The sequence below is a fragment of the Cibotium barometz genome, chromosome 52, assembly GCF_041138505.1.
Source record: "Cibotium barometz isolate CiBa-2024 chromosome 52, ASM4113850v1, whole genome shotgun sequence".
In the NCBI taxonomy this organism is placed as follows: domain Eukaryota; kingdom Viridiplantae; phylum Streptophyta; class Polypodiopsida; order Cyatheales; family Cibotiaceae; genus Cibotium; species Cibotium barometz.
Genome location: NC_141097.1, coordinates 14290954 through 14299136, shown reverse-complemented (window position 1 = coordinate 14299136; position 8183 = coordinate 14290954).

Here is an 8183-nt window from a genome sequence, read left to right as displayed (position 1 = left end):
TGAGATCTATGCCCCAATTGTAACTCCCAATACCATTTACCATGCCAACAACAAGAGTGTCATTAGGTTTTACACCCCCTATCACTTTAATTCCACCAGGCTTTGGTCCCTTACCTAACATTCCCACGAGAAAGATTGCACTAATTATGTGGTTGAGAAAGCATGTGAGGAATTTGATGAATCACTTATGAACTTAAAGTAGTCTCTCAAAACCTAATTTAGAGGAATGCTCTTCTCTCATGGTGAAGCCAGCACAACATCAGCACTTGTAAGGGCTCAACATGAGTTATACCAAGATATAAAGAGCTTCATAGAATAGGAATGGACCTCATTTAGAATTGTCAGAGGGCCAAGTGTGCCAGTGTGCACATTGAGTACTCTTGAAAAAGCCGAGAGCCAAAAAGAGGACGAAAGTGAATGGGAATATGAAATAGAAATGGGATCTAAAGCTGAAACAAAAATTGAAACATCCATGGTTCCTCTTGAAGATTCTATCATGATATGGTTGGATTTTCCTACAGGAAATGATGTTAAGTGCAAACGCATGTTGATTAGCCCTCGAGCTAGTCATAACATCATGATAATAGACACTTGGATGTCATTGGGACAACCTAAACTCATCCATATAGATATTGGTCTTGCAAGAGGAGCCAATGGACAAAACATTGAAGTTCCTGGTTACTTTAGCTATGTTACTCAAATAATCGGTGGAGATGTGGAATTTACATTCCATGTTATCCTAGATTCCCTTGAGTATGATGTCGTCCTTGGTTGAACTTGGATACATGACTCATTGTATTCAATTGATAAATCCATGCAAACAACCACCTTGAATACTCCTACAGGCATTGTACAATTGCTAACGGGAGGAAGAGAACTTTGAGGAGCTAGAACTTCCCACATATCTTATTGAAAAGATCCCTAGGATTTTGGTTGGATTGGAAATTTCAAATAAAATCACCACATCTCAAGCAATGCTTTATCCAACATGAGATCACAATCTCATGACCCTTGAGTTATGGGATTTGTTAGGTCAACCAACACTCACGGCTCATCCTGAAAGAATTCCCTTTACACAAGACTTGAACATGCCATGTTTGGGGTACTTTGAACATACAATGTATATTGAAAATAAACCCCTTACTTGCAAGTTTTTTGTGGTTGAGTATGTGTTGGAAGCAGATTTGATCTTGAGGCATAAATGGACTATTACTACCCAAGCACCACTGTGCTTTTGCTAGAGCGATAGAGTCATCATGATGGTCGATAAAAAGTTAACAATACCATACTGCAAGGAAGAAGTTCCAACTTTAATGGATTTCTATGATGCTGAACGTAAAAGGTTACAAGCCTCTTCCACAGAAGCCCCTCTGCACAATGACCTACCATCATCTGCGTCCAACAATCGACTCCGATAAAGCATCCACTCCTTCAACCCCATCCTCCACCAAAACGAAGTTTGAAACCTTGCAACCAATAGCTATTCCTGAAGAAGTTCCCCTCGTGCAACCATCTATCTCTAACAAGAAACTCAAAGGAAAAGCCCCAAAACCTATGCCTCTTCATCGACAAACCTCACCCCAAAACAGATGACAATATCCTCAAAAACCTCATCATCGAATGCCACTCTGCAAGAGACTCGAACCTTCTCGTCAACAATGCACATGAGTCTCAAACCTACAGCCTCAGCGCAAACCAATGTGAAGGAGTGCCCAAAACCTTCTACTTCCACCAAAAAGAAAAATCCACCAAGACAACAAAAATCAAGGTATCTTAATGGTATCAAAATGTGGGTGAAGAAGCAGTTACTTGAAGCTCAAGGCTACTATGAAGCTGCTAATCAAATTTGGGTGCCTCGACAATCAAAGCCTCGTTCTTAATGCAGCACTCAAAAGCCAAGGAAAGGTAAAATTACTCCACAACACCGTCCACAAAAGCCTATGCTTTGCTGCGAGTTCCTCAAAGAACTCTACCAAGTCAACAAGTGTGGGTACCCAAAAGATTACAGCACAAGGGTACTACCAAGGAAATACCAACGCTTGGATTTCCAAGTGCATTACAAAGTCCCCTAAGCTTGCACAAAGAAGGAAACCGCAACACTAAATGCATCAACCACCAATTTATAATGTTCATCAAAGATGGGTGCCTGTGCATGTGCTTCAACAAGAAGGATACTATGATGGTCATCCCATCATATGGTTGCCAAAATCGAACAACGTGAAGAAAGCCTCACCATCAACTTTAACAACCCCAATAGCTTCACCTAAAGTTCGACAAGAATGGATGCCCAAGCAACACCAAGTAAGTCACTCAACTACTCTCGTGCATTCAACACCTACACAAGAGCTTGTGTGTTCAAGCAACCACAATGGTAACCAACCAACAACAATCTTACCTACCGCCTCAACAACATTTGAGCCAAAAATTCAAGAATCAATTCCCACGTCTATAACAACGCAATGGAGACTTATGAGTGCATCAAAGACAAACTCACAATTCTCTTTTCACCCCTCTGGATGTGAAGCGTTACTGCAGAAGCTACATGGCACACATAAAAACCTATTCTCTCAAAAAGGAGAATAGCCACAAGAACCTGTTGCTCGCAAGATGGTAGTAAAAAAAAAACACACAAACACAAGGGAGTCACACATATGATCTACCAAACAACTCCCAAGGATCTTCAAATAGCCACTCAATAGCCATTATATTCTGTTAAGCTTATAGCTTACTATTCTTTTTGGCTATGTTAATGTAGCAGCTGCTCCATGAGTACATATCCATACTCATTTACTGGAGAACATTTGCACCAAAGCCTCACCATCGACAACTTCCAGGTATATCTCTGGAGGGGGGCCATGGTGGGCGAAAGCTTGGTCAATGCTATAACCCATCGTCTGGAATTTTCCTTCAAATTACAAACCTATCCAAATGATGTTACCATCTTCACAAATCAATGATCTCCAATCCTTAGTGAAGATATCTATATTAGCCTCTCAAGTCAACGTAATTCTTTCAACCTCACCAACAAGTGGCTACTTTAACAAAAAGCAGTAGCTTAATAAGAGTCTATTTGACTCAATTGTTGTACTTCATGTATATCTACTTCATAAGAGCACTTAAATACACATAAAAACATAAAAAGCACATGGAAAGAAGCATGTAGGAATAGGTCCTAAGCAACAACATTTGACAAGAATCCTGCCATACACAGGGACATCATCGAAGGCCAATTTCTTCAAATGATGAATGTTGCGAACTGAGAATCACCATCTCGTTTTTCTGATGATTATGTCTATGTTCTTACGGATTCTTCCCTCTCCTCTCTCCCATTATTAACATCTCTTAGCATCCCCACTAACACAAATCACATGTAACCTTGCTAATGATTATCGAAAACAAAGTGAGTAAAAAATAAAAAAAAAAGAAGCTCACACAAATATAAATACAATCGTTTGTAAAAAACCCCACCCCCACCCTGTTAGGAATTCCCAATAAACCACTAACCTTTTCATTCAATAACTAGCTTTTCTTATTCCTTTCGGAGGAACTAAGACCATCAAAGGTCACTCAACATCAAAGCCATTGACAAAGCTTGTCCATTCTCCCCACACAAAGGTCTTCAACAAGATCACGAGGACGTGATCGCCATTAGGAAGGGAGGGATGTTAACCCATTCCTAGGGTTAACAAGAGTTACCACCATTATCTTACATCAAGGAGTCAAGGTAGTTACACCAAAGGGTCATACATTCAAGATATGAAGCAATGGTGTCCAAAGCTACAATTTGGACAGGTGCCCGTAATGGTGTGACATAGTATTTATGGGCGATTCTTGCTTCAAGAGCATGTGTGGTAGCATGTAGGGTGAAGTCCTAAGTGATGTAATTCATGGATATATTATGAGTAGTCATTGTAATAACATTAGGCCTCTTATGAGCCTAAAGTGCCTGGTTGGCCACAATTTAAGTGAGTGTGAGCACTTATGGCCATGTACATAAGTGAATATTTCTCATAATACAAGATACTCTCCCATTATGCAATTGAGTCTTGCTCTTGCTAATCCTCTTGCTAAAATCTCTCCCTAATGCATGCTAGTGAGTGTGTGTGAGTGAAGTGAGGTGAGAGGAGGTCACCCGTAGTGCATGGCAGTGTGACAACGCTCGTGGGAGGCGTGATGGAATTGCTTCTCAAAGAGTTGTAGAGCTTGGAGACCTCAAGGGTTATGAGCTCAGCCATTGGAAAGATCCTCAAGATAGTTGTGGTTCACCAGCAGGTAATCTCTTATTGGATGTGTTTCAAGGAGGGTTAGGGTGAGCCATAACAGCTCTATGCATAGGGTTTATGTATAAAACACCATATTAGATAGTTGTGGTTCACCAGCAGGTAATCTCTTATTGGATGTGTTTCAAGGAGGGTTAGGGTGAGCCATAACAGCTCTATGCATAGGGTTTATGCATAACAGCTCTATGCATAGGGTTTATGCATAAAACACCATATTAGATAATTTGGGAAAAATCCCATTCCCATTTGAAAAATGGGAGCATAGTGAACTTGTCCAAAAGTTTGTCAAAACCCTCTCATGTGACATATCATATCGGAAAGATCTTGAAGAGTAGAATCTAAATCTATGATCTCCGACAAATTTGGAGTTAGTATGTTTAAGATATGTCCAAAACTATATAGAGTAATTGATTCCCAAAATGTGAGATTTTTTTCAAATTACCTAATATTGACTTATAAGCTCTATGCATAGGCTACTTGCATAAGCTCTGTGCATAGGCTTCTTGCATAGAACTTATGTATAAGCTCTATGTATAGGCTTCTTGCATAGATCTTATGCATAAGCCTTTATACAAGCTAGATTATGCATAGAGCTCTATGCATAAGCCTCTTACATAGGCTTCTTGCATAAGCTCTATGCATAGGCTTCTTGCATAGAGCTCTATGCATAAGCTTCTTGCATATAGAGCTTATGCATAAGCCTTTATGCAAGCCTATGCATAAGCTTCTTGCATATAGAGCTTATGCATAAGCCTTTATGCAAGATTATGCATAGGCTTATGCATAAGCTCTATACATAGGCTTCTTGAATAGAGCTTATGCATAAGCTTTATGCATAGGCTTCTTGCATAAGGCTTATGCATATGCTTCTTGCATAAAGCTTATGCATAGGCTTTATAAACTCTATAAGCTCTATGCATAAAGCTTTTATGCAAGCTTTATACATAAGGCTTATGCATAATGACTTATGAACAAGGCTTATGTAGAAGCCTTATGCATAGAGCTTATGCATAGGGCTTCATGCGTTTTTGATGTTGTGGAGTGCTATGCATGGATGGAGAGTATAAGATTTTTGATTGTTTATACTCTCTTATGCGTATAGCATATATGACATCATGATCTCTTTTTCTATGCATAAGGTATTCTCTCTATTCATAGACTTTACATGTGTATATACATAGTCATCTCAATGCTTGCTAGACGTCCTCATATTAGAGTTCAGTGAGAAGTGACTTTACATGCCAATGTAAGGAGGTTAAGCAAGTATTGTGAAGTGGGATCCTCTCACATATTAGAGCATACATAGGCTCTATGCATGCATGCATATATTTCTCATAAATGTTTTACGAATCATGCATAGAGATTTTCTCATAAATGTGTTACTAATAACTTTTTTTCATGTTATGTTTTGTAAGTCTTGCATTGTTGTTCCCTCTTTCGGCTTGTCATTATCGAGGTAAGCTCTCTTATTTATGTATTTGTTAATGCAAGCTCATATTTATTGCACCCTTGGGTATCGGGTTTAGGGTTTACCATAGAGCTTATGCATAGAGATATGGGGCATTATTGTAGACTATCTAGAATGCTGGTTAAGTCAAGTTAGGAGTGGTTATTCGCGAGTAGGTGGTTATAGTGGAGGGGGAGACCTTGATATTTTCACTATCCTTCTCTTGTAAAAGAGAAGTTGCCTTTGGCTTTAATAGTGGGGAGCATGTGGAAAGTCCTTAGAAGCTATTATCCAAAAGGGGCACTGTCCACCTGCTTGTCCAGGCAGTATTGTAGAAGGTCTCAACAACAATGTTTTAATATCACATGTGTTGCATCTTTTTTTTAAGCTTTAAGAATTCTTGTGTTAGAGCATTCTTATTTTGCTGCCTCTTTTGTTTTACAGCTCTTACACTAATCCTCTCTTTCGGCTTCTCAATCGAGAGATAATCTCTCTTCTTCTTTTATAAGCTTATGTAAGTTTTTCCTTTATTGCACCCTTGGGTGCTGGGTTTAGGTTTATAGCTTAGGTTTACCTCTATGCATAGGCTCTTGCAATCTCTATGCATAAATCTTCTATTCATCATAGGCTCTATGTATAAGGCTTTAGTGCGTACGCTCTATATATAAGGCTCTATGCGTAGTCTTTATGCATACGGCTCTATGTATAGAGCTTTATGCATAATGCTTCTATGCGTAGGCTCTATGCATAGGCTTTATGCATAAGGCTCTATATTCATAGGCTCTTGCAAGCTCTATGCATAAATCCTATGCGTAGGCGCTATGCATAAGACTCTAAGCCTAGGCTCTATGCATAGAGCTTTATACATAAGGCTCTATATGTAGATCTTTATGCGTAACCTTGGCTCTATGCATAGGCTCGTGCAAGCTCTATGCATGAAGCCTATGAATAGGGCTTCTATACGTAGGCTCTATGTATCTCTATGTATAGAGTATTATGCATAAGGCTTTATGAATATTTTATGCTTCAATAAATTGACTCCTATGCATGTATTTGGGTTGATTTATATGTATAGGCAATGTTGATCGACCCATCGCAAGACCCATATGTCACAAATCTACTCTCTATCATCAACAAACATCAACAAACGATATAGGCAGTAGGCTTGGACCCAGTTCACTTAGACACAGGTATGGTTTAACAAAACCTTTTCACATACACAAAGTTAACCCTTTATGCATTCTGTAAGTCTTATCGTTTAATCTTATATTCAGGCAGTCTACCATCGGGTCAGTCGACGCCACATGGGCAATCTACCCCACATGGCATGTTGTCTCCACATATCATCTCCTTTGATACGCGCAGGTGTGAGTGGCGCAGGTTCGAGTCGCCCGGGTCTGAGTGGTGCAAGACCATCACGGTATGGCTGTGATGAGCCTACACCACCTATGTCGACTAGACCCACCCCTCACGTCTATCTTCACTACCATAACGACATAGTAGGGAGTCAAGGGGGGGGGAGGGATGGTAAAAGTAGTACTAGGTCTCTCGAGTAGTCTCCCCAACGGGGGGCTCTTCATCTGCTCATTATGAGCCAGTCCCTAGGAGACTGATTCCACCATTTGATCCACACACCCTACCATAACAACGTGGATGTCGATGGTGTCCTCGTGTGATGGATGCACGAAGGAAGAAAGTCATGAATCGCATGCATGTACTTGCTAACCTAGATTTCACAAACTCCTTCAAAAATTGGAAAGCACAAGACAAGCTCTCAAAGCAATATGTCATTGATGTTCTCAAGATGGAGTTCGATGTTCCACATGCGAGCCTTTGCTTCTTGGAGGAGTGGATGAAGAGAAGAATAAAGTTTTTTCTCTCTAATAAGAGAGAAAATATCAAGAAAAAAAAAGCCCAACGTTTGCTCATAGGAGGAATTAGAAGAAATGTATAGACTCAAGTGTCTACAAAGTTTAACTTCGAAGTGCTTTTTCTTATCTAATGATGATGTAAGCTGATTTAATAAAGTAACTCTACCTCATTTGAAAAAGATACCCGCATTGAATGTGTACTCGATCATTTTTTAAAAAGATACCCTCATTGAATGTGAAGTGACTATTTTTTTAAAATTTTCAATGAATTGAGCTATTTTTCAATGTTATGTTTGCTTCTTCCTCATTGGTTACGCTCTATTTTCTCTCTCCTCTAAAAAGCCCTTTAAATGACCTCCAAAATGTCCTAATGATTCACGAAATATAAAACATTTATGTCTTTTTCATGTTTATGTTTGTATCACAAAATTGTGACTCTGTTTAAAAAAAAAGAGCTAGGATAGACTGGGGAGTCTTGTGCAGACTCCCTAGTCTGCCTCGGCTTTTTTTTTTTCACGTAGTACTTTTGCTACTTAGCAGTGAAAATAGCATCAAAATATCGCTGCTGAGCAATGATCCTGTTTG